General features: G+C 51.8%; 5 non-coding genes and 3 pseudogenes across 5 annotated transcripts; all 8 read right to left on the bottom strand.

Moving 5' to 3' along the window:
- Positions 1 to 1,173: 1,173 nt before the first annotated feature.
- On the bottom strand, positions 1,174 to 1,290 carry LOC118945645. The gene has a single exon (XR_005040760.1). It is a non-coding gene; the product is annotated as a U5 spliceosomal RNA (small nuclear RNA).
- Positions 1,291 to 1,625: 335 nt separating this feature from the next.
- Positions 1,626 to 1,810, bottom strand: LOC118945537. The gene has a single exon (XR_005040671.1). It is a non-coding gene; the product is annotated as a U2 spliceosomal RNA (small nuclear RNA).
- Positions 1,811 to 8,628: 6,818 nt separating this feature from the next.
- Positions 8,629 to 8,745, bottom strand: LOC118945644. The gene has a single exon (XR_005040759.1). It is a non-coding gene; the product is annotated as a U5 spliceosomal RNA (small nuclear RNA).
- Positions 8,746 to 9,124: 379 nt separating this feature from the next.
- On the bottom strand, positions 9,125 to 9,300 carry LOC118945527 (annotated as a pseudogene).
- Positions 9,301 to 15,007: 5,707 nt separating this feature from the next.
- On the bottom strand, positions 15,008 to 15,124 carry LOC118945643. Its single transcript, XR_005040758.1, has one exon. It is a non-coding gene; the product is annotated as a U5 spliceosomal RNA (small nuclear RNA).
- Positions 15,125 to 15,518: 394 nt separating this feature from the next.
- On the bottom strand, positions 15,519 to 15,694 carry LOC118945544 (annotated as a pseudogene).
- A 6,656-nt stretch (positions 15,695 to 22,350) lies between these two features.
- LOC118945642 lies at positions 22,351 to 22,467 on the bottom strand. Its single transcript, XR_005040757.1, has one exon. It is a non-coding gene; the product is annotated as a U5 spliceosomal RNA (small nuclear RNA).
- Positions 22,468 to 22,942: 475 nt separating this feature from the next.
- Positions 22,943 to 23,118, bottom strand: LOC118945543 (annotated as a pseudogene).
- Between the last annotated feature and the right edge of the window lie 4,629 nt (positions 23,119 to 27,747).

Below are 27,747 nucleotides of genomic sequence, written 5' to 3'. Positions count from 1 at the left end.
ACGAGCCGGGCAATCACGCCACAGGTGTGCTCTCGAGCCACACCCGTGGCAAGCCTTGGGCTCGTCACATTCCTTGGCCTCGTGCTCTTCTGACCCACAGAACCGACACTTCTTGGTGCTGCACGAGGCCAGGATATGGCCGTAGGCCATACAACGCCTGCAGAACGGGGGCTGACGGGCATAATACAACGTCCCCCTGTCAGCCCCCAGGGAGAACATCGCCGGAGGATGGAGGTAGCCATCCACACTCTTCGGGTCCTCCCTGAGTAACACCTGGAACCCTCTCCTCCCGTTCCAGAAACCCAGGGAGTCCCTGAGGTACCTCGCTGAGGAGATATTGTCCACATACCTCCCCAGAAAGGCCCTCACTTCCTCTTCCTTCACATGCGGATTGTACATGTTTACGGTGACCACCCTGAAGTTGTTCTTGGCCAGGCTGGTCACCGCGTAATGGCACAGGGGTCCTTCTCCTTTCTCTTCCTTCACCTTCTTCATTACTTCATTATGCTTTTCTTCCATATTCAAAGTCACATCATAACCCTTCTCCACCGGGTTCCCCTGGAGGCAGAGAACATCTTTTACCTTCAGTTGAAGGCACCCCATCAGTATGGTCCTCCCGAAGGTTTCTCTCCCCCAGGGCTCCTTTTCTTTTTCCTTCCATGAGAACCGCACCGTGTTGGCCAACCCAATCCCAGGAACCGACCGGGGCATCTTCTCCTGCGCCATCTCCGCAAGGAGGATAGCGCACCTGGCTCTCGAACCTCCACCAAAAATGGAAAAAAAGCAAATCCAAGTTAGCAAACAATTAATTAAATACAAAACCGGGAAAAAAATACAACCTTTACCGCTCTCCTAGTTCGACCTTCTGACTCAGCGAGCTCTGGCGCACCTCGGTACCAAGCTTGATCTGAGCCAAAAGGCCGAGAAGCGATAACCCACAAATGGAACCCTGAAACCGCCGGACCCCCGGGGGTCTCGACAGACCTCAGCGGGTGGGTTGGCAAAAGCCAGCTCCTCTCTCCCTCCAACCCCCACTCAACCAACCCACCCACCCACCCACCCACCGTTTCCCTGGCAACAAACAGGCAGGTGTTTTTTGGAAAAAGTCGCTAATGCGTCTTTAAGTCACTATCCTGGCCCATCTCTGTCAATTTCCCTTGAAACAAGATACCGGGCTCTGCAAGAAGCAAAGCCGCTCCAAAAATACGTTGAACTCGTAAGTGTTCCTCTCCACGGAAGTCTTTAGTAAAAGGCGAAAGGCTTGTGCGTAATGAAGAGAAACCAGAGTCATATGGAAGTCAAGAGGTCGGGGCCCGAGACACACTCTGTGCACTCTAGGCAGGGTTCCCGCGGGTGCTCCCGGAACCCACTCTTCCAAGTTTTCGAGGGCTGTCTGTGGATAAAAAGAATTCTTTTTTTTCTTTTTTCTCAATTCTTTTTTTTTTTTTTTTTTTTTTAAGTAAAATGGCGGGAAACGGGGGACCCCATTGAAGAGCGCTTCGCCTTTCTTTCAGTTTGAATGTTTCTTTCCTTCTCTTCTTCTGCTAGCCAGCCAGCTAGCTAGCTAGCTAGCCAGCTGTTTACATAGCTTTGTGAATGTGCATTTTCCCTTGACAACGGGAGAAAAGTGTTGCACCGTTCCCGGAGGTACTGCAATACCGGGTCGATGCGTGGAGCGGACGGAGCAAGCCCCATTTCCGACTCCCTGTTCGAAAAATCCATTTAATATGTAGTCCCCCGATGGGGGACGTATCAGATATTAAACTGATAAGAACAGATTTTTTTTTTTTTTTTTTTTTTGAAAAGTTTTATTGATGCATTTCCTTTAAAAACAGCTCATACATTTTTTACATCATTGATACACATAAAAACGGCAGCAAAGCATAAAACACAGCATTTGAAAGTTACATTTAAATTTGTTAAAAAGTACATGTTGTTAAAACCAATGAAAACAACCATGGATAAAAGTACTTTCCTTGTAAAAACATCAAATCTGTAAAAGCCATTTAAAATGTGTACTAATGATCTAACAAAGGTAAAACATTTCTAAGACATGAAAAACCATGTTAAAAAGTCACTTTGTTAAAAGGCTGTCTTCAGTCCCTTGTACAGGAGGGGGGGTGAGTCTTTATCAAGCTCACCTCATCCTGCTCTTCTGAATAGATCATCGTCCCGTCCTTCGGGGCCCAGAGGAGATCCCTCCCCTAGGCGCATCGCCCTAGGCGCCGCAGCGCTGTCAGGCCGTGGCCGCCGGGACCTAGGGTGTTGTGGGGGACCCTTCGCCTGGGGTCGAGGCCCCCTTCCTTCCGTACCACCCCAGGGCTTCCGTGGCTACCATGGCCACTGCCTGGGGGGTGGTCTCTACGTTTTTCGCTACCAGCAGGTTACGGGAGGACCACAGTGCTTCCTTCAGGCACGTGAGGGTGGGCCAGAGCTTGGTGAAGGCCTTCGATGGAATGGGCCTTCGGCCCACCCCATACAGCACGAGCTGAGGTGTTAGGTCCTCCCTTGCTGGCAGACACGAGGTGATCAGGGGGCCTGCTTCCTTCCACAGGTCCCTGGCGGCTCTGCACTCCCAGAGCATGTGCCTCACCGACTCTTCTTGGCCGCAGCCTGGTCGGGGGCACGCGGATGTCCTCGCCATGCCCCGTGAGTGCATAACGGCCCTGACCGGGAGGATCTCGTGGGCGACCATCCAGGACAGGTCCCGATGCCGATTCAGGAGAGCAGGATGGGCCACGTTGCGCCAAACCGTTGTGGGCTCACCTATAGCGAGCCCGCGCACTGGACACACTGGTTCCCGATCCTGCACAAGAGAGAGAAGAGAGCGGTGTTTTGTTAAAACCGTGACTGTTTCTTTTTCCAGTTTAAAATGTCTTAAAAACTTCTGGAGCTGGACGTAGTGCGGGGGTAGCAGGAAAGAGACTGGGGCTCGCAGGTCGACTGGGATCAGCCTCAGAGTCCTGAGGTAAGATCCCAGCCAGAACCGTGCGAGGGCCTGGGTCTTGTTGTTGACCGGGGAGGTGGCAAGAGTCAGATGTAACGCTGTGTAGCGGCTGCCCAGGAACAAGTAGAGGTCAGGCAAGCCTTTCCCCCCCTTGGACCTGGGCCTCTTGACCACCTCCCTCCTCAGCCTCTCCCACTTGCATCCCCACAGGAAGTAAAACAGCGTCCGCTCCAGGTCTAAAATGCTCCTTCGAGGGGGGATAAAAACAGAACTGATTAATAAAAGCACAGGTAAAATCACAGCTTTAATGATTAAAACCTTGCCCTCAAAAGTCAGCTGTCGTAGTCCCCAAAAACCCAGTCTCTGTCTTACCGTCCCCAGGATTCCGCTCCAGTTACCGCTCCCTCCTCCCCCCCGGTCAAACTTTACCCCCAGTACCCTTATGTCCGTCAGTTTAACTGTCAGAGGTAGTCTGGTCAAGTCTGGGTCTGCCCACGGTCCGAAGAATTGGGCCTCTGTCTTGTCTCTGTTCAGTCTCGCCCCAGAGGCTCGTCCGTACCAGTCAGTCCTGTCCAGAGTCCTGTCGACGGATAAAAGGTCGGTACATAAAATGTTGACGTCGTCCATGTAAAAGACGCACTTGGCGGTCATCCCCCCACTCCCCGGGATACCCACCCCACTGATCCCTTGGTCCCTTCTCAAGACCTGTGCCAGTGGTTCAATACAGGCCACGAACAGAAGGGGAGATAACGGACAGCCCTGACGGACGCCGCAGTGTACTCCCACTGCTTTTGACAGATGCCCATTTACAAGGATTTTGCTGGTGATGTCCCCGTACAGCAGTCCCACCCAAGCTAAGAACCTGTCCGGGAAACCCATTTTTTGCAGTACCTTAAAGAGGTACTGGTGCGAGACCCGATCAAAGGCTTTTTCAAAATCTAAATTTAGGACTACAAGCCGCATGTTTCTGTCTCTCGCATAACAGATGGCATCTCGGATCAGTATCAGGCTGTCCGTGATCTTCCTTCCGGGCACGGCACAGGTTTGGTCCGGGTGGATCACCTCCCCTAAAACAGAAGACATTCTGAGTGTTAAAACCTTGGTAAAAAGTTTACAATCAAAGTTTAAAAGGGTAATCGGTCTCCAGTTTTTCAGGTCCGTCCTGTCGTTTTTCTTATGTAAAAGAGTCACGATCCCCACTCTAAAACTGTCGGGTAGTCTGTCGAGGTGTTCGAAGTCAGTAAAAACAGTCAGAAGTTCGTCGGCTAAAACATCCCAAAAGGTCAGATAAAACTCCAAAGGGAGGCCGTCCTCCCCCGGTGATTTACCCCTCTTGAAACGTTTCAGTCCTTGGTCGATTTCTGTCCTCGTCAGGTCTTTTTTCAGGTCGTCTGTATTGGGTAAGGTCTTGTCGATGTATGTTAAAAGGTCCCCCATTGTTCCCTCGCACACATCTTTTACCCCAAACAGTTCCCCATAAAAGTCCTCGACCACTTCCTTTATTCCCTCTGTGTCTGTTTTTAAAACCCCGTCCTTGTTTCTCAATCCTATCATAATCCTACCCTTACTAATTATTTTCTTAAAAAAGTACCTAGTGCACTTCTCCCCCTCTTCTAATTCCCTTTCCTTGCTTCTTAAAATAACCCCCTTGCTTCTCTGTTCTGCTAAAAGTGCCATTTCCTTCTTTACTTCTTTAATTTCTTGGTTAAAATCAAGGCCCTGTTGGCATAGGTTAAAATACCTTTCCAGTTGCTTTTGCAGTCCCACCATGCGTCTATCTTTTTCTCTGCTTTTTTCCTTTCCTATCTCTCTAAAGAAGGTCCTTGTCCTTTCCTTCACCATTTCCCACCACTGTGCTCGCGTGTCAAAGAAGTCCTGTAGCGTCTGCCACTGGCTGAACTGCTCTCTGTACTGACTAACTACTCTATCATCTTCTAGAAGGGAGCAGTTCAGTTTCCAGGGCCCTCTTCCCACAGTCACACCCGAAGATAGTGAAAGGGTGCACGTCAGCATTACGTGGTCTGAGAAGAAAGCAGGGGTTATTCTAGCATCAGTTGGGGGACAGTCCCGGGTAAACAGATAATCAATGCGAGAGGCTCTGGTGCCATCACCACTGGTCCAGGTGAAGCCCTCCTCTCTTGGATGCAGGGTTTTAAAACAGTCAGTCAGTTTAAAATCCCTGCACAGCACTTGCAATAAAACACTTGACCTGTCTACCTTAAAATCCCCTCCTGCCCCTCTCCTGTCTGCTCTGCTTAAAACACAATTAAAATCCCCACCCACCACTAGAGGATCCCTCCCTAGCATGTGGGACTGCAGGTCCTCTAAAAGTGCACACCGGTCATGTTTATCGTTAAAACCATACACGTTTAGCACGTTAAAATCCCTCCCCATAAAAGTACAGTTGGCTAAAAGAGCACGCCCACCTACCACCACCGTGCTCCCCTTCACCACCACCTGTGGGGTCTTGATTAAAATGGCAACACCGTCGTTCTTGTTAAAATTGGAACCACTCCAAATGGAGGGCCCGTGCCGCCACTTATCCTCCCATTTCCTGTAAGAGGATAAAAAGGGTAGACCACACTCCTGTAGTAAAAACACATCAGAGTTAAACCTTTCTAAAAAGGATAAAACCGACTGTGCTCTTGTTGCTGTCTTTACGCTCCTCACGTTTATAGTGGTGATTTTAAAAGCCATGAAAGGGGTGAGTAAAAACAGTGCTAGAAGAAAAGCCATTGAAAAGTTAAAAGGGGGTTAGTCTTCAGGGACTTTCTCTCTCTCCCTCCGGGGTAAGGGGGTTTGGAAGGGAGAGGAGGTTAAAACAGGACTTAAAAAGGAGACTTGATTGGGGGAGTTGGAGGGGAAGGTTCTGGGTTCTTCCTCCCCCTGGGAGCTCTCCCACTCCACCTTTCCCTTTTTCTCCTCACCCTGTTCGGGGTCAGAGAGCTCCTCAGCGTTTCTTTTACGTAGGGGGAGGTGTTCCTTACTCTCCCCCTCCTCTCCCGTACCTTCTGACACAGTCTCCATGGTGCTTTCCGACACCGACCCTATGATGTCTGACCCACTTGGGGAGCTTTCGCTAAACATCTCTCCGGAGCCGTCTTTCTCGGCCCTTTCTCCTTCAGGGGTCACATTAGTCTGGGGCAGGGGGATTGGGGTGGGGAGGGTTTTGTCCTCTCCTCCCACTTCTTCCCCCACTGCACCTTCCGCGCCCTCCACTACAGCCACCACCACCGGCTCCACCACTGTCTCCTCTACCACCACTGCCGGCTCCACTACTGCCTCCTCCTCCACCACCGGCTCCTCCACTACCACCTCGGCAACTGCCGTTCCAGCCCTCTGGCGCTCGAAAGCCCGGTCCGCGGCCGCCCACTCCCTCCTTCCAGCCTTGGCCCTGTTGGCCCAGGAGGAGGGGCAGTCGCGGATGAGGTGGGACCGCTCGCCACAGAGGTTGCACGACCTTCCGTTCGTGCACTCCTCGTAGCGGTGGCCCACCTCCCGGCACTTCATGCAGACGACCTTCTGACAGGCGTCTGCAAGGTGGCCATGTTCACCACACTTACGGCACAGCTTGGGCTGGTCCTGGTAGTGAACATGGCCCCTGTTCTCTCCGAGGACTATGGTGGATGGGATGGCTTTCAACCCACCATAGCCCCCAGGGTCCTCCCTTTGCTGGACAGTGACCCTCCAGGCCCCTGTCCAGATCCCATCGAGGTCTTTTACCTGGATCAGGGGACCCTTCACGTTGCAGTACCTGCCCAGCCATACTGCAACGTCCTCCGGCTGTACGGTTTCATTGTACATACGGACAATAACGGTTTTAATGCTATTATCCGTCAGCTTGGTCACCTCAAACATCGCTGTGAGGGACCCCTGGGTGTTCAGGGCGTTCTGGAGTTTCCCCCAGAACTCCCTCAGGAAGCTGGCGTTGGCAAAACTGACATCGAAGCCCTTCCTATAGGGGAGGGCTAAGATGCAGTTTACCTGCGCGGGATGAAAGCCGAGCTCTTTCTGGAGGAATTTTCTGGAGAAATCCAATCGGGATAGCTCCATTATTTTTCCTCCCCTCTCCTTTAGAAGGAGGCGCACTGCATGGTGCCTCCTCATGCCAGCCTGTGCTGCTGACATGATGGAGGCCCACTCCCTTTACAGCCCAACACCAGTGAGAGGGGAGGGGAGGGGGAAGGGAAGGGGAAAGGGAGAGGAAGGGGTGTAAAACAGCCAAGGAACTAGCAGGCTCAGCCAGACTGTGCTGAACAGGGCCTACCAGTACCACGGGACACACAACAAACTATCTAGCACAGCACCAAACTAATCTTATCAACAATGGGAAGGGACACAAGGAGGGATTTTTTTTTTTTTTTTGTGTGTAATTTTTTTAATTAAATTTTCCCCGGAGGGGAAAGGCACGAAGGGGAAGGACAATAATGAACAAAACAAACAAAAACGGGGGGAGGGGGGGTGGGGCGAGCTAACAAACAAACAAATTTAGGTAAGGGGAATTAAGGGGATAACAAAAAGGAACACTGACCAACACAACACCTGCCAAACTTGAGGGCCGAGAGAGCTAGCAGGCCTCACCAGCAGGCCAGGCCAAGCTAACCAGCTAGCAAGCCTCACCAGTAGGCCAGGCCAAGCCAACCAGCTAGCAAGCCTCACCAGTAGGCCAGGCCAAGCCAACCAGCTAGCAAGCCTCATCAGTAGGCCAGGCCAAGCCAACCAGCTAGCAAGCCTCGCCAGTAGGCCAGGCCGAGCCGACCAGCTAGCAAGCCTCACCAGTAGGCCAGGCCAAGCCAACCAGCTAGCAAGCCTCACCAGTAGGCCAGGCCAAGCCAACCAGCTAGCGAGCCTCACCAGCAGACCAGGTCAAGCCAACCAGCTAGCAAGCCGGCAGGCCAAAGGTCCCCCAGTTGACAACACAAGACAAGAAACAGAGACAAAAGGCAATTTAGGGGGTGAACTAGTAAGTACAAGGTGGATGGGAAAATACTGTCAGACAAACGCACAACAATGCAATGCCTGCCACGCCTAAAGGGCCAGGAGGCTAGCGTTCCAACAAGCCAGAAAGCCCCTCCGGCTAGCAGGCAACACAAAACTCAAAACAGTAGGAAATAATTGAAGGGGGGGGAGGGTAGGATACAAGGGCGAGGAGAGGTACAAAACAGGACAAACAAGGGGAAACTGATATTTAAATTAAAATAAGAAAGAAAAGGACCAGAGGGCCTTCAAACTCACCCTACAGGTGCTGGTGCACCTGTAGTCCACCACCAGACCCACCACCTAACCCAGGACAAAAATAATAGTGAAACAATACAATAATGATTTTAAACATAAGTAAATAGCACAATCTCCCGGGCGCCCTCCGGCCTGCGATCGCTTCTCTGATCAAGCACTGTCAGGGACAATGCACGTGACCTTAGCCAAAAGGCCGAGAAGCGATAACCCACAAATGGAACCCTGAAACCGCCGGACCCCCGGGGGTCTCGACAGACCTCAGCGGGTGGGTTGGCAAAAGCCAGCTCCTCTCTCCCTCCAACCCCCACTCAACCAACCCACCCACCCACCCACCCACCGTTTCCCTGGCAACAAACAGGCAGGTGTTTTTTGGAAAAAGTCGCTAATGCGTCTTTAAGTCACTATCCTGGCCCATCTCTGTCAATTTCCCTTGAAACAAGATACCGGGCTCTGCAAGAAGCAAAGCCGCTCCAAAAATACGTTGAACTCGTAAGTGTTCCTCTCCACGGAAGTCTTTAGTAAAAGGCGAAAGGCTTGTGCGTAATGAAGAGAAACCAGAGTCATATGGAAGTCAAGAGGTCGGGGCCCGAGACACACTCTGTGCACTCTAGGCAGGGTTCCCGCGGGTGCTCCCGGAACCCACTCTTCCAAGTTTTCGAGGGCTGTCTGTGGATAAAAAGAAGGTCACAGACACAGAGGCACAGAGAGACAGAGAGAGAGAGAGACACACACACACACAATCCTGGCCCCAATTCTTTTTTTTTTTTTTTTTTTAAGTAAAATGGCGGGAAACGGGGGACCCCATTGAAGAGCGCTTCGCCTTTCTTTCAGTTTGAATGTTTCTTTCCTTCTCTTCTTCTGCTAGCCAGCCAGCTAGCTAGCTAGCTAGCCAGCTGTTTACATAGCTTTGTGAATGTGCATTTTCCCTTGACAACGGGAGAAAAGTGTTGCACCGTTCCCGGAGGTACTGCAATACCGGGTCGATGCGTGGAGCGGACGGAGCAAGCCCCATTTCCGACTCCCTGTTCGAAAAATCCATTTAATATGTAGTCCCCCGATGGGGGACGTATCAGATATTAAACTGATAAGAACAGATTTTTTTTTTTACAAAAAATAATTTATTTACACTCAATACCATTCATACTTTACAAACCATAATTCTCACTCATTCTTAATTCACTATTTACAAAACCAAATCACCAAACACCCAAACAAAAACAAACCTCAGGGGAGCATCGTCCCTCCCCGTCATACCTAACCAATACCTAACCCTTCCCTATCTTCCCTTCCCTAATCTATCCCCTTACAAACCTCACTCTAACACTCCCAGCCCTAATCCCCCCTTCCACCTCTCCCGTGCCGCATGCTGCCCCCACTTTACCTCCTCCCTCTTCATCCTCCCCCTCACATCACCTTCCACCCTCCTCACTATCCCTTCCACCCCCCAATCTCTCCCTGTCTTAACTAAATTCTGCCTGGCTTCCCACAGCCCCCTTTTAAAGAGACTCATGAGAAGCCAGAGCAGAAACCTGTCCCTATCCGTTCCCCTCGCTCTCCCTACGCCTCGCTCTAACCTAGCCCAAGTCAGCAAAAAATCGCTCCTAACCATACCTAGCAACACCCGTGCCCTAGCCCAGACTAGTCCGGCAAAGGCACAGTCCCAGAAGGCATGGCGCACAGTCTCCTCCCTGCCACAAGCAGATCTTGGACAGGTGGAGGATCGCGACAAACTATGCCGGTACATGATGGAACGTACCGGCAAGCACTTATGGAGGCTCAACCAATTCAGGTCCTTGAGCCTGTTGTCCAGGCCCCGCGCCTGCACTCCCTCCCAGACCACTGACGAGATGCCCGCTACAGGCGCAGGACTCCCTGCCTGCCTGACCTCCTCGTACAGGTGCCTGTGATCTAAACCTACTCGGGCAACTTCAACCTCGGGGTGCGCACGCAGCCACTTGGCCGCATGGCCAAAGTGCCACGGCAGCTGTTCCGCCCGAGGACCCGCGTTAGACCACACCATTACGCTTCTCGCCTGATACGAGAAGAACACCCGCAGGAGGTAACCGGACGGGTGTATAACCGGACGAGCAAGCTCCGTCAACAGGAAAGAAACAAAAATGGCGTCTAGCTTGAGGGGGAGATGTGGTACCCCCCTACCTCCCTCCCCGATGGGACAGAGCATGCGCGCCCTGGCGACCCACTCGTACCTGCCACCCCACATGAACTGAAACACGAGCCTCACTAGATACCTTCTCAGACTAGCCGGCAATGGGTAGATGTACGCCAAGTACAAAAGAGATGGCAATACATCCACCTTTAGGACCAGGACCTTACCTATAAAAGACAAAGACCTAGCCTTCCACATTGCTAGCTTCCTCTGAACAACTGCGATACCCATGTTCCAGTTCAGCGTCGCTGAGCCGGAGGTCTCAAAATGGACCCCGAGAATCCTCAGGGCCCCCTCACAGAGAGATAACCCCCCGGGCACATCCGTCCTACCGCGCCATCTTCCGAAAAACTTAACGGAAGACTTTGCATGATTCAGAACCGCCCCCGACGCTCGGGTGAAATCCCCAATGATGGCAAGGGACCTTGTCAAGCACGAGTCCTTGCATAGCAGCAAGGAAGTGTCGTCGGCGTACTGCGTCATCTTAACACGCAGCCCACCGCTTCCAGGGATCAACAAACCCTCCACCCCTGTGTCTGCCCTAATGGCAGCCCCCAGAGGCTCCATGTACAGAACGAAGAGGAGAGCCGAGAGTGGGCATCCCTGCCTGACCCCAGACGAGAGGTCAAAAACGTCACCTAAGTGACTATTTACACTTACTCGGCACCCCGCTCCGACATATAATGTACGGATCCATCCTATGTACTTCTCCCCAAATCCTAATCTACCTAACACCCTGAATAGAAAGGATCTATTCACGCGATCAAAGGCTTTCGCCTGATCTAGCGCTGCTACCATTAAAGGCAGCCCTCTATCTTCAACCCAGGCGATGGAGTCCCTAATCAACTGTAGGTTCCATCTTATAGAGCGGCCCTCTACCCCGCACGTCTGATCCTCATGGACGACGTAGGGAAGGGCTGTGCGCAACCGGTCTGCTAAAACCTTTGCAAGAATCTTGTAATCTACGCACAGCATGGTCAATGGCCGCCAGTTGCCAAGGTCAGTTGCTTCCCCCTTCTTATAAAGAAGTGACAGCACACCAACAGCCATTGATCCCCCCGGGACCCCCGTCTCAAGGATGGCCTTCAAGACTTCGAGGACCACCGGTCCAAGTATACCCCAAAACTTGAGGTAAAACTCAGCCGGCAGCCCATCCATCCCAGGCACCTTCCCTTTACCCATCCTCCTAAGAGCGCTCTCAACCTCTTCTAGTGAGATCTGGGCCTCCATCACGTCTCTAATGTCCTCCGGCAACCGCCGGGACAAGTGTTCTAAAAACACGTTTCCCTGCTCTACATCTATCTCCCTTTCCTTAAATAAACCTCGGAAATGATCAGTTGTCACCCTGACCATTTCCTCTGGTTTACTTACTATACTACCATTTTCTTCCCTAACGCCATGCATTATCTTCCTACTCTGCCTGGCCCTAACCGACTTAAAGAACATAGCGGAACAAGTCTCATTATGTTCTAGGAAGCCACTATGCGCACGCTCTAGGAAAGCTCGAGCCTTCTGCTCCTGCAGCTCCCTGAGCTGCGCCTTTAGGGCTGCGAATCTCTCCCAGTCAATCGACCCGCCGAGGTTGCCCGCCTCATGCTCGAGTTCAATTAACCTTTGGATACGATCCATCTCCCTCCTTTCCTCCCTCTTTTTCCTTTTACAATACCCTATTATAAAAGCCCTAATCCTCACCTTAACTAAATCCCACCACTCTAACACCCCCTCGCACATAGACCGGAGGCCATCAAGCCTTCGAAAGAAACAAAAAAATGAGTCAACGAAAGCCCGCTCCTCCAGTATACCCCGATCTAATTTCCAGTACCCCCTACCGAAGAGGCAGACTGGCGACCCCACCTGCAGGAACACCCCGTCGTGATCCGAGAAGAAAACAGGCAACAGCCGCCCAGACAACTGACCCAAAGACCTGGATACAAAAATGTAGTCGAGCCTCCGCGCAACCCCCCTGGAGTTGCGCCATGTAGGACCGACCATTACCGGAGTAGTGTGCAGGCCACCATCAACCAGACCATGGCAAGCCATTAGCCCGGTGATGGCGCCTACACTACTATCACCCCCTACCTCTAAATCTATATTAAAATCCCCTCCTATCACCAAGTGCCTATTTGTAACACACAGGGGCGCCAGACAGTCCACCATCTCCCTCCTGTCTGCCGCCACCTGTGGTCCATACACCCCAATTAACCTATACCTAGCTTCTCTATACACTACATCTATCCCCATTACTCTACCCTGCATTATAACAAAAGTGCTCTCTATCTTAACCTCTCTATTTCCACACAAAATTCCTACTCCTGTTGAGTGCACCCCTCCTATGCCCCAAAAAGATTCCCCCTTATCCCACTCCCTCCTAAATCTATGCACATCCCCACCATCCCTCAGGTGAACCTCCTGTAAAAAACAGAAATCAAACCGCCCTCCTTTTAACAAAATCCCTCAACCCTCTAACATTTAAACTAAGAAAAGAAACAGACATATTTATTTAATGATTACTTACAATTTAACCCAAAATCCAAAGAAAAAACAGGAGACTCACCCGATGCTCCCCTGGTCCATCTCCACCGGCGGGGACGTCCTCTCCTCTCCTGACGCCCCCCCGTCCTCCTCCATCCCTCCAACCCAGGATGCAGGCAGTGTGTTAGGCCTAGTGCCCTGCACCCTGGGTTCCTCACCACCACCCTCCAACCCCCCCTCCCTGTATGCCTCGGGGCTGAGTGTCGGGGATCCCATCTCCCCAAACAGGAGTTGAGACCCCTCCGACAAACAGCCCACAGACCCCTCACCGAAGCCACCCTCCTCTAAATTTTGAGGGGTTGAGGCAAACAGGGAGACCAATGTCCTCCCCCCCCCCCCCCCCCCGCTGATCTCTTAGCCCCCCCCTCCCCCTCTACACCCCCCTCCCCCTCTCTACCTCCCGAGCCCCCCTTCATCTTCCGTTTCTTTTTGTCTTTTTTTGGTGTAGGAGGTAGCGGGGATACACTACCCCTCTTCCCCGCTAGCTCCTCCACCATTTCCCTCATCTCTTCCACAAGGAAATCCGACATGCTATCCCCCCACTCCCGTACCCCCTCTCCCCCCTCCCGCTCCACCGGTCCTGCCCCAGGCACCCCCTCCCCCTCCACCGGTCCTGCCCCAGGCACCCCCTCCCCCTCCACAGGTCCTTCCACAGGCAACCCCCCCCCCTCCACAGGTCCTTCGACAGGCACCCCTCCCACAGGTCCTGCCACAGGCACCCCTCCCACAGGTCCTGCCACAGGCACCCCTCCCACCGGTCCTCCATCTTCATTCTTCTCCCCATCTTCTGCTTCCGCATCTTCCCTTGTCCTTTCTCCTCCTGCTATCACTCTTTTCTCCTCTTCTTTTTTCTTATCCTCTGGGCCATCTCTTTGTGCCTGAAAAGGCCGTCCTTCCCCTCCTCTTCTTCCCCCATCCCCCGCTCCTGCTCCCCCTCCAACTGCAGACGCGTATGACCGCTGACGAGCCGGGCAATCACGCCACAGGTGCTGAATGGAACCACACCCGTGGCAAGCCTTCGGCTCGTCGCAATCCTTGGCCTCGTGCTCCCCAGACCCACAAAATCTACACTTTCTAGTGCTGCACGAGGCCAGGATGTGTCCATAGGCCATACAGCGCCTGCAGAATGGGGGCTGACGTGCATAGTATAACGTCCCCCTGTCAGCCCCCAGGGAGAACATAGCCGGGGGATGAAGGAACCCTCCCTCTCCCCTAGGATCTTCCCTGAGGAGGGCCTGAAACCCTCTCCTCCCCGTCCAAAATCCCAAAGAGTCCTTGATGGGCCTTCCTGAGGAGACATTATCCATATATCTCCCCAGAAAGGCCCTCACCTCCTCATCCTTGACGTAGGGGTTGTACATATTCACGGTCACGACCCGGAAATTGTTTCTGGCCAAGCTCTTCACCAAATAATGGCACATCGGCTTCGTATCAGACACCCCTCTCACCTTCTTTAGAATCTCCTCATGCTTGCTTTCCGTATAAAAAGCCACATCAAAAGTCCCATCCAAAGAGTTGCCTTGCAGGCAAAACACATCCTTTATGGTCAACTTCAGCACCCCCATCAGGATTGATCTCCCAAACACCTCTCGTCCAAAAGGTTCTATATCCTTCTCATTCCATGAAAACCGCACGGTATTAGCCAGTCCGATCCCTGGGACCGACCCATTTGAAGAAGACCTCGCCATCTCTGCAAGGGAACCGACGCCTTCCTCTAGACAAAAGAAAACCCCAAAAAAGGAGGGAAAAAACCCAAAAAATCCAGGGATTTGATTAATTAATCAAAAAAACCTTTTACCGCCCTCCGGCCTTCGGCTTCCAGCTAAGCGAGCTCTGGGGCACCGCAGTACCAAGCTTGGTCTTAGCCGGAAGGCCGAGAAGCGATAACCCACAAATGGAACCCTGAAACCGCCGGACCCCCGGGGGTCTCGACAGACCTCAGCGGGTGGGTTGGCAAAAGCCAGCTCCTCTCTCCCTCCAACCCCCACTCAACCAACCCACCCACCCACCCACCCACCGTTTCCCTGGCAACAAACAGGCAGGTGTTTTTTGGAAAAAGTCGCTAATGCGTCTTTAAGTCACTATCCTGGCCCATCTCTGTCAATTTCCCTTGAAACAAGATACCGGGCTCTGCAAGAAGCAAAGCCGCTCCAAAAATACGTTGAACTCGTAAGTGTTCCTCTCCACGGAAGTCTTTAGTAAAAGGCGAAAGGCTTGTGCGTAATGAAGAGAAACCAGAGTCATATGGAAGTCAAGAGGTCGGGGCCCGAGACACACTCTGTGCACTCTAGGCAGGGTTCCCGCGGGTGCTCCCGGAACCCACTCTTCCAAGTTTTCGAGGGCTGTCTGTGGATAAAAAGAAGGTCACAGACACAGAGGCACAGAGAGACAGAGAGAGAGAGAGAGAGAGAGACACACACACACACACACAATCCTGGCCCCAATTCTTTTTTTTTTTTTTTTTTTTTTAAGTAAAATGGCGGGAAACGGGGGACCCCATTGAAGAGCGCTTCGCCTTTCTTTCAGTTTGAATGTTTCTTTCCTTCTCTTCTTCTGCTAGCCAGCCAGCTAGCTAGCTAGCTAGCCAGCTGTTTACATAGCTTTGTGAATGTGCATTTTCCCTTGACAACGGGAGAAAAGTGTTGCACCGTTCCCGGAGGTACTGCAATACCGGGTCGATGCGTGGAGCGGACGGAGCAAGCCCCATTTCCGACTCCCTGTTCGAAAAATCCATTTAATATGTAGTCCCCCGATGGGGGACGTATCAGATATTAAACTGATAAGAACAGATTTTTTTCTTTTGGAAAAGTTTTATTGATACATTTCCTTTAAAAACAGCTCATACATTTTTTACATCATTGATACATAAAAACGGCAACAAAGCATAAAACACAGCATTTGAAAGTTACATTTAAATTTGTTAAAAAGTACATGTTGTTAAAACCAATGAAAACAACCATGGATAAAAGTACTTTCCTTGTAAAAACATCAAATCTGTAAAAGCCATTTAAAATGTGTACTAATGATCTAACAAAGGTAAAACATTTTTAAGACATGAAAAACCATGTTAAAAAGTCACTTTGTTAAAAGGCTGTCTTCAGTCCCTTGTACAGGAGGGGGGTGAGTCTTTATCAAGCTCACCTCATCCTGCTCTTCTGAATAGATCATCGTCCCGTCCTTCGGGGCCCAGAGGAGATCCCTCCCCTAGGCGCATCGCCCTAGGCGCCGCAGCGCTGTCAGGCCGTGGCCGCCGGGACCTAGGGTGTTGTGGGGGACCCTTCGCCTGGGGTCGAGGCCCCCTTCCTTCCGTACCACCCCAGGGCTTCCGTGGCTACCATGGCCACTGCCTGGGGGGTGGTCTCTACGTTTTTCGCTACCAGCAGGTTACGGGAGGACCACAGTGCTTCCTTCAGGCACGTGAGGGTGGGCCAGAGCTTGGTGAAGGCCTTCGATGGAATGGGCCTTCGGCCCACCCCATACAGCACGAGCTGAGGTGTTAGGTCCTCCCCTGCTGGCAGACACGAGGTGATCAGGGGGCCTGCTTCCTTCCACAGGTCCCTGGCGGCTCTGCACTCCCAGAGCATGTGCCTCACCGACTCTTCTTGGCCGCAGCCTGGTCGGGGGCACGCGGATGTCCTCGCCATGCCCCGTGAGTGCATAACGGCCCTGACCGGGAGGATCTCGTGGGCGACCATCCAGGACAGGTCCCGATGCCGATTCAGGAGAGCAGGATGGGCCACGTTGCGCCAAACCGTTGTGGGCTCACCTATAGCGAGCCCGCGCACTGGACACACTGGTTCCCGATCCTGCACAAGAGAGAGAAGAGAGCGGTGTTTTGTTAAAACCGTGACTGTTTCTTTTTCCAGTTTAAAATGTCTTAAAAACTTCTGGAGCTGGACGTAGTGCGGGGGTAGCAGGAAAGAGACTGGGGCTCGCAGGTCAACTGGGATCAGCCTCAGAGTCCTGAGGTAAGATCCCAGCCAGAACCGTGCGAGGGCCTGGGTCTTGTTGTTGACCGGGGAGGTGGCAAGAGTCAGATGTAACGCTGTGTAGCGGCTGCCCAGGAACAAGTAGAGGTCAGGCAAGCCTTTCCCCCCCTTGGACCTGGGCCTCTTGACCACCTCCCTCCTCAGCCTCTCCCACTTGCATCCCCACAGGAAGTAAAACAGCGTCCGCTCCAGGTCTAAAATGCTCCTTCGAGGGGGGATAAAAACAGAACTGATTAATAAAAGCACAGGTAAAATCACAGCTTTAATGATTAAAACCTTGCCCTCAAAAGTCAGCTGTCGTAGTCCCCAAAAACCCAGTCTCTGTCTTACCGTCCCCAGGATTCCGCTCCAGTTACCGCTCCCTCCTCCCCCCCGGTCAAACTTTACCCCCAGTACCCTTATGTCCGTCAGTTTAACTGTCAGAGGTAGTCTGGTCAAGTCTGGGTCTGCCCACGGTCCGAAGAATTGGGCCTCTGTCTTGTCTCTGTTCAGTCTCGCCCCAGAGGCTCGTCCGTACCAGTCAGTCCTGTCCAGAGTCCTGTCGACGGATAAAAGGTCGGTACATAAAATGTTGACGTCGTCCATGTAAAAGACGCACTTGGCGGTCATCCCCCCACTCCCCGGGATACCCACCCCACTGATCCCTTGGTCCCTTCTCAAGACCTGTGCCAGTGGTTCAATACAGGCCACGAACAGAAGGGGAGATAACGGACAGCCCTGACGGACGCCGCAGTGTACTCCCACTGCTTTTGACAGATGCCCATTTACAAGGATTTTGCTGGTGATGTCCCCGTACAGCAGTCCCACCCAAGCTAAGAACCTGTCCGGGAAACCCATTTTTTGCAGTACCTTAAAGAGGTACTGGTGCGAGACCCGATCAAAGGCTTTTTCGAAATCTAAATTTAGGACTACAAGCCGCATGTTTCTGTCTCTCGCATAACAGATGGCATCTCGGATCAGTATCAGGCTGTCCGTGATCTTCCTTCCGGGCACGGCACAGGTTTGGTCCGGGTGGATCACCTCCCCTAAAACAGAAGACATTCTGAGTGTTAAAACCTTGGTAAAAAGTTTACAATCAAAGTTTAAAAGGGTAATCGGTCTCCAGTTTTTCAGGTCCGTCCTGTCGTTTTTCTTATGTAAAAGAGTCACGATCCCCACTCTAAAACTGTCGGGTAGTCTGTCGAGGTGTTCGAAGTCAGTAAAAACAGTCAGAAGTTCGTCGGCTAAAACATCCCAAAAGGTCAGATAAAACTCCAAAGGGAGGCCGTCCTCCCCCGGTGATTTACCCCTCTTAAAACGTTTCAGTCCTTGGTCGATTTCTGTCCTCGTCAGGTCTTTTTTCAGGTCGTCTGTATTGGGTAAGGTCTTGTCGATGTATGTTAAAAGGTCCCCCATTGTTCCCTCGCACACATCTTTTACCCCAAACAGTTCCCCATAAAAGTCCTCGACCACTTCCTTTATTCCCTCTGTGTCTGTTTTTAAAACCCCGTCCTTGTTTCTCAATCCTGTCATAATCCTACCCTTACTAATTATTTTCTTAAAAAAGTACCTAGTGCACTTCTCCCCCTCTTCTAATTCCCTTTCCTTGCTTCTTAAAATAACCCCCTTGCTTCTCTGTTCTGCTAAAAGTGCCATTTCCTTCTTTACTTCTTTAATTTCTTGGTTAAAATCAAGGCCCTGTTGGCATAGGTTAAAATACCTTTCCAGTCGCTTTTGCAGTCCCACCATGCGTCTATCTTTTTCTCTGCTTTTTTCCTTTCCTATCTCTCTAAAGAAGGTCCTTGTCCTTTCCTTCACCATTTCCCACCACTGTGCTCGCGTGTCAAAGAAGTCCTGTAGCGTCTGCCACTGGCTGAACTGCTCTCTGTACTGACTAACTACTCTATCATCTTCTAGAAGGGAGCAGTTCAGTTTCCAGGGCCCTCTTCCCACAGTCACACCCGAAGATAGTGAAAGGGTGCACGTCAGCATTACGTGGTCTGAGAAGAAAGCAGGGGTTATTCTAGCATCAGTTGGGGGACAGTCCCGGGTAAACAGATAATCAATGCGAGAGGCTCTGGTGCCATCACCACTGGTCCAGGTGAAGCCCTCCTCTCTTGGATGCAGGGTTTTAAAACAGTCAGTCAGTTTAAAATCCCTGCACAGCACTTGCAATAAAACACTTGACCTGTCTACCTTAAAATCCCCTCCTGCCCCTCTCCTGTCTGCTCTGCTTAAAACACAATTAAAATCCCCACCCACCACTAGAGGATCCCTCCCTAGCATGTGGGACTGCAGGTCCTCTAAAAGTGCACACCGGTCATGTTTATCGTTAAAACCATACACGTTTAGCACGTTAAAATCCCTCCCCATAAAAGTACAGTTGGCTAAAAGAGCACGCCCACCTACCACCACTGTGCTCCCCTTCACCACCACCTGTGGGGTCTTGATTAAAATGGCAACACCGTCGTTCTTGTTAAAATTGGAACCACTCCAAATGGAGGGCCCGTGCCGCCACTTATCCTCCCATTTCCTGTAAGAGGATAAAAAGGGTAGACCACACTCCTGTAGTAAAAACACATCAGAGTTAAACCTTTCTAAAAAGGATAAAACCGACTGTGCTCTTGTTGCTGTCTTTACGCTCCTCACGTTTATAGTGGTGATTTTAAAAGCCATGAAAGGGGTGAGTAAAAACAGTGCTAGAAGAAAAGCCATTGAAAAGTTAAAAGGGGGTTAGTCTTCAGGGACTTTCTCTCTCTCCCTCCGGGGTAAGGGGGTTTGGAAGGGAGAGGAGGTTAAAACAGGACTTAAAAAGGAGACTTGATTGGGGGAGTTGGAGGGGAAGGTTCTGGGTTCTTCCTCCCCCTGGGAGCTCTCCCACTCCACCTTTCCCTTTTTCTCCTCACCCTGTTCGGGGTCAGAGAGCTCCTCAGCGTTTCTTTTACGTAGGGGGAGGTGTTCCTTACTCTCCCCCTCCTCTCCCGTACCTTCTGACACAGTCTCCATGGTGCTTTCCGACACCGACCCTATGATGTCTGACCCACTTGGGGAGCTTTCGCTAAACATCTCTCCGGAGCCGTCTTTCTCGGCCCTTTCTCCTTCAGGGGTCACATTAGTCTGGGGCAGGGGGGTTGGGGTGGGGAGGGTTTTGTCCTCTCCTCCCACTTCTTCCCCCACTGCACCTTCCGCGCCCTCCACTACAGCCACCACCACCGGCTCCACCACTGTCTCCTCTACCACCACTGCCGGCTCCACTACTGCCTCCTCCTCCACCACCGGCTCCTCCACTACCACCTCGGCAACTGCCGTTCCAGCCCTCTGGCGCTCGAAAGCCCGGTCCGCGGCCGCCCACTCCCTCCTTCCAGCCTTGGCCCTGTTGGCCCAGGAGGAGGGGCAGTCGCGGATGAGGTGGGACCGCTCGCCACAGAGGTTGCACGACCTTCCGTTCGTGCACTCCTCGTAGCGGTGGCCCACCTCCCGGCACTTCATGCAGACGACCTTCTGACAGGCGTCTGCAAGGTGGCCATGTTCACCACACTTACGGCACAGCTTGGGCTGGTCCTGGTAGTGAACATGGCCCCTGTTCTCTCCGAGGACTATGGTGGATGGGATGGCTTTCAACCCACCATAGCCCCCAGGGTCCTCCCTTTGCTGGACAGTGACCCTCCAGGCCCCTGTCCAGATCCCATCGAGGTCTTTTACCTGGATCAGGGGACCCTTCACGTTGCAGTACCTGCCCAGCCATACTGCAACGTCCTCCGGCTGTACGGTTTCATTGTACATACGGACAATAACGGTTTTAATGCTATTATCCGTCAGCTTGGTCACCTCAAACATCGCTGTGAGGGACCCCTGGGTGTTCAGGGCGTTCTGGAGTTTCCCCCAGAACTCCCTCAGGAAGCTGGCGTTGGCAAAACTGACATCGAAGCCCTTCCTATAGGGGAGGGCTAAGATGCAGTTTACCTGCGCGGGATGAAAGCCGAGCTCTTTCTGGAGGAATTTTCTGGAGAAATCCAATCGGGATAGCTCCATTATTTTTCCTCCCCTCTCCTTTAGAAGGAGGCGCACTGCATGGTGCCTCCTCATGCCAGCCTGTGCTGCTGACATGATGGAGGCCCACTCCCTTTACAGCCCAACACCAGTGAGAGGGGAGGGGGAAGGGAAGGGGAAAGGGAGGGGAAGGGGTGTAAAACAGCCAAGGAACTAGCAGGCTCAGCCAGACTGTGCTGAACAGGGCCTACCAGTACCACGGGACACACAACAAACTATCTAGCACAGCACCAAACTAATCTTATCAACAATGGGAAGGGACACAAGGAGGGATTTTTTTTTTTTTTTTTTGTGTGTAATTTTTTAAAATAAATTTTCCCCGGAGGGGAAAGGCACGAAGGGGAAGGACAATAATGAACAAAACAAACAAAAACGGGGGGAGGGGGGAGGGGGGTGGGGCGAACTAACAAACAAACAAATTTAGGTAAGGGGAATTAAGGGGATAACAAAAGGAACACTGACCAACACAACACCTGCCAAACTTGAGGGCCGAGAGAGCTAGCAGGCCTCACCAGCAGGCCAGGCCAACCAGCTAGCAAGCCTCACCAGTAGGCCAGGCCAAGCCAACCAGCTAGCAAGCCTCACCAGTAGGCCAGGCCAAGCCAACCAGCTAGCAAGCCTCACCAGTAGGCCAGGCCAAGCCAACCAGCTAGCAAGCCGGCAGGCCAAAGGTCCCCCAGTTGACAACACAAGACAAGAAACAGAGACAAAAGGCAATTTAGGGGGTGAACTAGCAAGTACAAGGTGGATGGGAGAATACGGTCAGACAAACACACAACAATGCAATGCCTGCCACGCCTAAAGGGCCAGGAGGCTAGCGTTCCAACAAGCCAGAAAGCCCCTCCGGCTAGCAGGCAACACAAAACTCAAAACAGTAGGAAATAATTGAAGGGGGGAGGGTAGGATACAAGGGGGAGGATAGGTACTAAACAGGACAAACAAGGGGAAACTGAAATTTAAATTAAATAAGAAAGAAAAGGACCAGAGGGCCTTCAAACTCACCCTACAGGTGCTGGTGCACCTGTAGTCCACCACCAGACCCACCACCTAACCCAGGACAAAAATAATAGTGAAACAATACAACAATAATGATTTTAAACAAAAGTAATTAGCACAATCTCCCGGGCGCCCTCCGGCCTGCGATCGCTTCTCTGATCAAGCGCAGCACTGTCAAGGACAATGCACGTGATCTTAGCCAAAAGGCCGAGAAGCGATAACCCACAAATGGAACCCTGAAACCGCCGGACCCCCGGGGGTCTCGACAGACCTCAGCGGGTGGGTTGGCAAAAGCCAGCTCCTCTCTCCCTCCAACCCCCACTCACTCACTCAACCACCCACCCACCGTTTCCCTGGCAACAAACAGGCAGGTGTTTTTTGGAAAAAGTCGCTAATGCGTCTTTAAGTCACTATCCTGGCCCATCTCTGTCAATTTCTCTTGAAACAAGATACCGGGCTCTGCAAGAAGCAAAGCCGCTCCAAAAATACGTTGAACTCGTAAGTGTTCCTCTCCACGGAAGTCTTTAGTAAAAGGCGAAAGGCTTGTGCGTAATGAAGAGAAACCAGAGTCATATGGAAGTCAAGAGGTCGGGGCCCGAGACACACTCTGTGCACTCTAGGCAGGGTTCCCGCGGGTGCTCCCGGAACCCACTCTTCCAAGTTTTCGAGGGCTGTCTGTGGATAAAAAGAAAGGTCACAGACACAGAGGCACAGAGGCACAGAGAGAGAGAGAGAGAGAGAGAGAGAGAGAGAGAGAGAGAGAGAGAGAGAGAGAGAGAGAGAGAGAGAGAGAGAGAGAGAGAGAGAGAGAGAGAGAGAGAGACACACACACACACAATCCTGGCCCCAAATTTTTTTTTTTTTTTTTTTTTTTTTTTTTTTTAAGTAAAATGGCGGGAAACGGGGGACCCCATTGAAGAGCGCTTCGCCTTTCTTTCAGTTTGAATGTTTCTTTCCTTCTCTTCTTCTGCTAGCCAGCTAGCTAGCTAGCTAGCCAGCTGTTTACATAGCTTTGTGAATGTGCATTTTTCCTTGACAACGGGAGAAAAGTGTTGCACCGTTCCCGGAGGTACTGCAATACCGGGTCGATGCGTGGAGCGGACGGAGCAAGCCCCATTTCCGACTCCCTGTTCGAAAAATCCATTTAATATGTAGTCCCCCGATGGGGGACGTATCAGATATTAAACTGATAAGAACAGATTTTTTTCTTTTGGAAAAGTTTTATTGATACATTTCCTTTAAAAACAGCTCATACATTTTTTACATCATTGATACATAAAAACGGCAACAAAGCATAAAACACAGCATTTGAAAGTTACATTTAAATTTGTTAAAAAGTACATGTTGTTAAAACCAATGAAAACAACCATGGATAAAAGTACTTTCCTTGTAAAAACATCAAATCTGTAAAAGCCATTTAAAATGTGTACTAATGATCTAACAAAGGTAAAACATTTTTAAGACATGAAAAACCATGTTAAAAAGTCACTTTGTTAAAAGGCTGTCTTCAGTCCCTTGTACAGGAGGGGGGTGAGTCTTTATCAAGCTCACCTCATCCTGCTCTTCTGAATAGATCATCGTCCCGTCCTTCGGGGCCCAGAGGAGATCCCTCCCCTAGGCGCATCGCCCTAGGCGCCGCAGCGCTGTCAGGCCGTGGCCGCCGGGACCTAGGGTGTTGTGGGGGACCCTTCGCCTGGGGTCGAGGCCCCCTTCCTTCCGTACCACCCCAGGGCTTCCGTGGCTACCATGGCCACTGCCTGGGGGGTGGTCTCTACGTTTTTCGCTACCAGCAGGTTACGGGAGGACCACAGTGCTTCCTTCAGGCACGTGAGGGTGGGCCAGAGCTTGGTGAAGGCCTTCGATGGAATGGGCCTTCGGCCCACCCCATACAGCACGAGCTGAGGTGTTAGGTCCTCCCCTGCTGGCAGACACGAGGTGATCAGGGGGCCTGCTTCCTTCCACAGGTCCCTGGCGGCTCTGCACTCCCAGAGCATGTGCCTCACCGACTCTTCTTGGCCGCAGCCTGGTCGGGGGCACGCGGATGTCCTCGCCATGCCCCGTGAGTGCATAACGGCCCTGACCGGGAGGATCTCGTGGGCGACCATCCAGGACAGGTCCCGATGCCGATTCAGGAGAGCAGGATGGGCCACGTTGCGCCAAACCGTTGTGGGCTCACCTATAGCGAGCCCGCGCACTGGACACACTGGTTCCCGATCCTGCACAAGAGAGAGAAGAGAGCGGTGTTTTGTTAAAACCGTGACTGTTTCTTTTTCCAGTTTAAAATGTCTTAAAAACTTCTGGAGCTGGACGTAGTGCGGGGGTAGCAGGAAAGAGACTGGGGCTCGCAGGTCAACTGGGATCAGCCTCAGAGTCCTGAGGTAAGATCCCAGCCAGAACCGTGCGAGGGCCTGGGTCTTGTTGTTGACCGGGGAGGTGGCAAGAGTCAGATGTAACGCTGTGTAGCGGCTGCCCAGGAACAAGTAGAGGTCAGGCAAGCCTTTCCCCCCCTTGGACCTGGGCCTCTTGACCACCTCCCTCCTCAGCCTCTCCCACTTGCATCCCCACAGGAAGTAAAACAGCGTCCGCTCCAGGTCTAAAATGCTCCTTCGAGGGGGGATAAAAACAGAACTGATTAATAAAAGCACAGGTAAAATCACAGCTTTAATGATTAAAACCTTGCCCTCAAAAGTCAGCTGTCGTAGTCCCCAAAAACCCAGTCTCTGTCTTACCGTCCCCAGGATTCCGCTCCAGTTACCGCTCCCTCCTCCCCCCCGGTCAAACTTTACCCCCAGTACCCTTATGTCCGTCAGTTTAACTGTCAGAGGTAGTCTGGTCAAGTCTGGGTCTGCCCACGGTCCGAAGAATTGGGCCTCTGTCTTGTCTCTGTTCAGTCTCGCCCCAGAGGCTCGTCCGTACCAGTCAGTCCTGTCCAGAGTCCTGTCGACGGATAAAAGGTCGGTACATAAAATGTTGACGTCGTCCATGTAAAAGACGCACTTGGCGGTCATCCCCCCACTCCCCGGGATACCCACCCCACTGATCCCTTGGTCCCTTCTCAAGACCTGTGCCAGTGGTTCAATACAGGCCACGAACAGAAGGGGAGATAACGGACAGCCCTGACGGACGCCGCAGTGTACTCCCACTGCTTTTGACAGATGCCCATTTACAAGGATTTTGCTGGTGATGTCCCCGTACAGCAGTCCCACCCAAGCTAAGAACCTGTCCGGGAAACCCATTTTTTGCAGTACCTTAAAGAGGTACTGGTGCGAGACCCGATCAAAGGCTTTTTCGAAATCTAAATTTAGGACTACAAGCCGCATGTTTCTGTCTCTCGCATAACAGATGGCATCTCGGATCAGTATCAGGCTGTCCGTGATCTTCCTTCCGGGCACGGCACAGGTTTGGTCCGGGTGGATCACCTCCCCTAAAACAGAAGACATTCTGAGTGTTAAAACCTTGGTAAAAAGTTTACAATCAAAGTTTAAAAGGGTAATCGGTCTCCAGTTTTTCAGGTCCGTCCTGTCGTTTTTCTTATGTAAAAGAGTCACGATCCCCACTCTAAAACTGTCGGGTAGTCTGTCGAGGTGTTCGAAGTCAGTAAAAACAGTCAGAAGTTCGTCGGCTAAAACATCCCAAAAGGTCAGATAAAACTCCAAAGGGAGGCCGTCCTCCCCCGGTGATTTACCCCTCTTAAAACGTTTCAGTCCTTGGTCGATTTCTGTCCTCGTCAGGTCTTTTTTCAGGTCGTCTGTATTGGGTAAGGTCTTGTCGATGTATGTTAAAAGGTCCCCCATTGTTCCCTCGCACACATCTTTTACCCCAAACAGTTCCCCATAAAAGTCCTCGACCACTTCCTTTATTCCCTCTGTGTCTGTTTTTAAAACCCCGTCCTTGTTTCTCAATCCTGTCATAATCCTACCCTTACTAATTATTTTCTTAAAAAAGTACCTAGTGCACTTCTCCCCCTCTTCTAATTCCCTTTCCTTGCTTCTTAAAATAACCCCCTTGCTTCTCTGTTCTGCTAAAAGTGCCATTTCCTTCTTTACTTCTTTAATTTCTTGGTTAAAATCAAGGCCCTGTTGGCATAGGTTAAAATACCTTTCCAGTCGCTTTTGCAGTCCCACCATGCGTCTATCTTTTTCTCTGCTTTTTTCCTTTCCTATCTCTCTAAAGAAGGTCCTTGTCCTTTCCTTCACCATTTCCCACCACTGTGCTCGCGTGTCAAAGAAGTCCTGTAGCGTCTGCCACTGGCTGAACTGCTCTCTGTACTGACTAACTACTCTATCATCTTCTAGAAGGGAGCAGTTCAGTTTCCAGGGCCCTCTTCCCACAGTCACACCCGAAGATAGTGAAAGGGTGCACGTCAGCATTACGTGGTCTGAGAAGAAAGCAGGGGTTATTCTAGCATCAGTTGGGGGACAGTCCCGGGTAAACAGATAATCAATGCGAGAGGCTCTGGTGCCATCACCACTGGTCCAGGTGAAGCCCTCCTCTCTTGGATGCAGGGTTTTAAAACAGTCAGTCAGTTTAAAATCCCTGCACAGCACTTGCAATAAAACACTTGACCTGTCTACCTTAAAATCCCCTCCTGCCCCTCTCCTGTCTGCTCTGCTTAAAACACAATTAAAATCCCCACCCACCACTAGAGGATCCCTCCCTAGCATGTGGGACTGCAGGTCCTCTAAAAGTGCACACCGGTCATGTTTATCGTTAAAACCATACACGTTTAGCACGTTAAAATCCCTCCCCATAAAAGTACAGTTGGCTAAAAGAGCACGCCCACCTACCACCACTGTGCTCCCCTTCACCACCACCTGTGGGGTCTTGATTAAAATGGCAACACCGTCGTTCTTGTTAAAATTGGAACCACTCCAAATGGAGGGCCCGTGCCGCCACTTATCCTCCCATTTCCTGTAAGAGGATAAAAAGGGTAGACCACACTCCTGTAGTAAAAACACATCAGAGTTAAACCTTTCTAAAAAGGATAAAACCGACTGTGCTCTTGTTGCTGTCTTTACGCTCCTCACGTTTATAGTGGTGATTTTAAAAGCCATGAAAGGGGTGAGTAAAAACAGTGCTAGAAGAAAAGCCATTGAAAAGTTAAAAGGGGGTTAGTCTTCAGGGACTTTCTCTCTCTCCCTCCGGGGTAAGGGGGTTTGGAAGGGAGAGGAGGTTAAAACAGGACTTAAAAAGGAGACTTGATTGGGGGAGTTGGAGGGGAAGGTTCTGGGTTCTTCCTCCCCCTGGGAGCTCTCCCACTCCACCTTTCCCTTTTTCTCCTCACCCTGTTCGGGGTCAGAGAGCTCCTCAGCGTTTCTTTTACGTAGGGGGAGGTGTTCCTTACTCTCCCCCTCCTCTCCCGTACCTTCTGACACAGTCTCCATGGTGCTTTCCGACACCGACCCTATGATGTCTGACCCACTTGGGGAGCTTTCGCTAAACATCTCTCCGGAGCCGTCTTTCTCGGCCCTTTCTCCTTCAGGGGTCACATTAGTCTGGGGCAGGGGGGTTGGGGTGGGGAGGGTTTTGTCCTCTCCTCCCACTTCTTCCCCCACTGCACCTTCCGCGCCCTCCACTACAGCCACCACCACCGGCTCCACCACTGTCTCCTCTACCACCACTGCCGGCTCCACTACTGCCTCCTCCTCCACCACCGGCTCCTCCACTACCACCTCGGCAACTGCCGTTCCAGCCCTCTGGCGCTCGAAAGCCCGGTCCGCGGCCGCCCACTCCCTCCTTCCAGCCTTGGCCCTGTTGGCCCAGGAGGAGGGGCAGTCGCGGATGAGGTGGGACCGCTCGCCACAGAGGTTGCACGACCTTCCGTTCGTGCACTCCTCGTAGCGGTGGCCCAC

Source organism: Oncorhynchus mykiss, chromosome Y (genome assembly GCF_013265735.2).
Source record: "Oncorhynchus mykiss isolate Arlee chromosome Y, USDA_OmykA_1.1, whole genome shotgun sequence".
NCBI lineage: Eukaryota > Metazoa > Chordata > Actinopteri > Salmoniformes > Salmonidae > Oncorhynchus > Oncorhynchus mykiss.
This window is presented reverse-complemented; position numbering and strand designations above follow the sequence as displayed.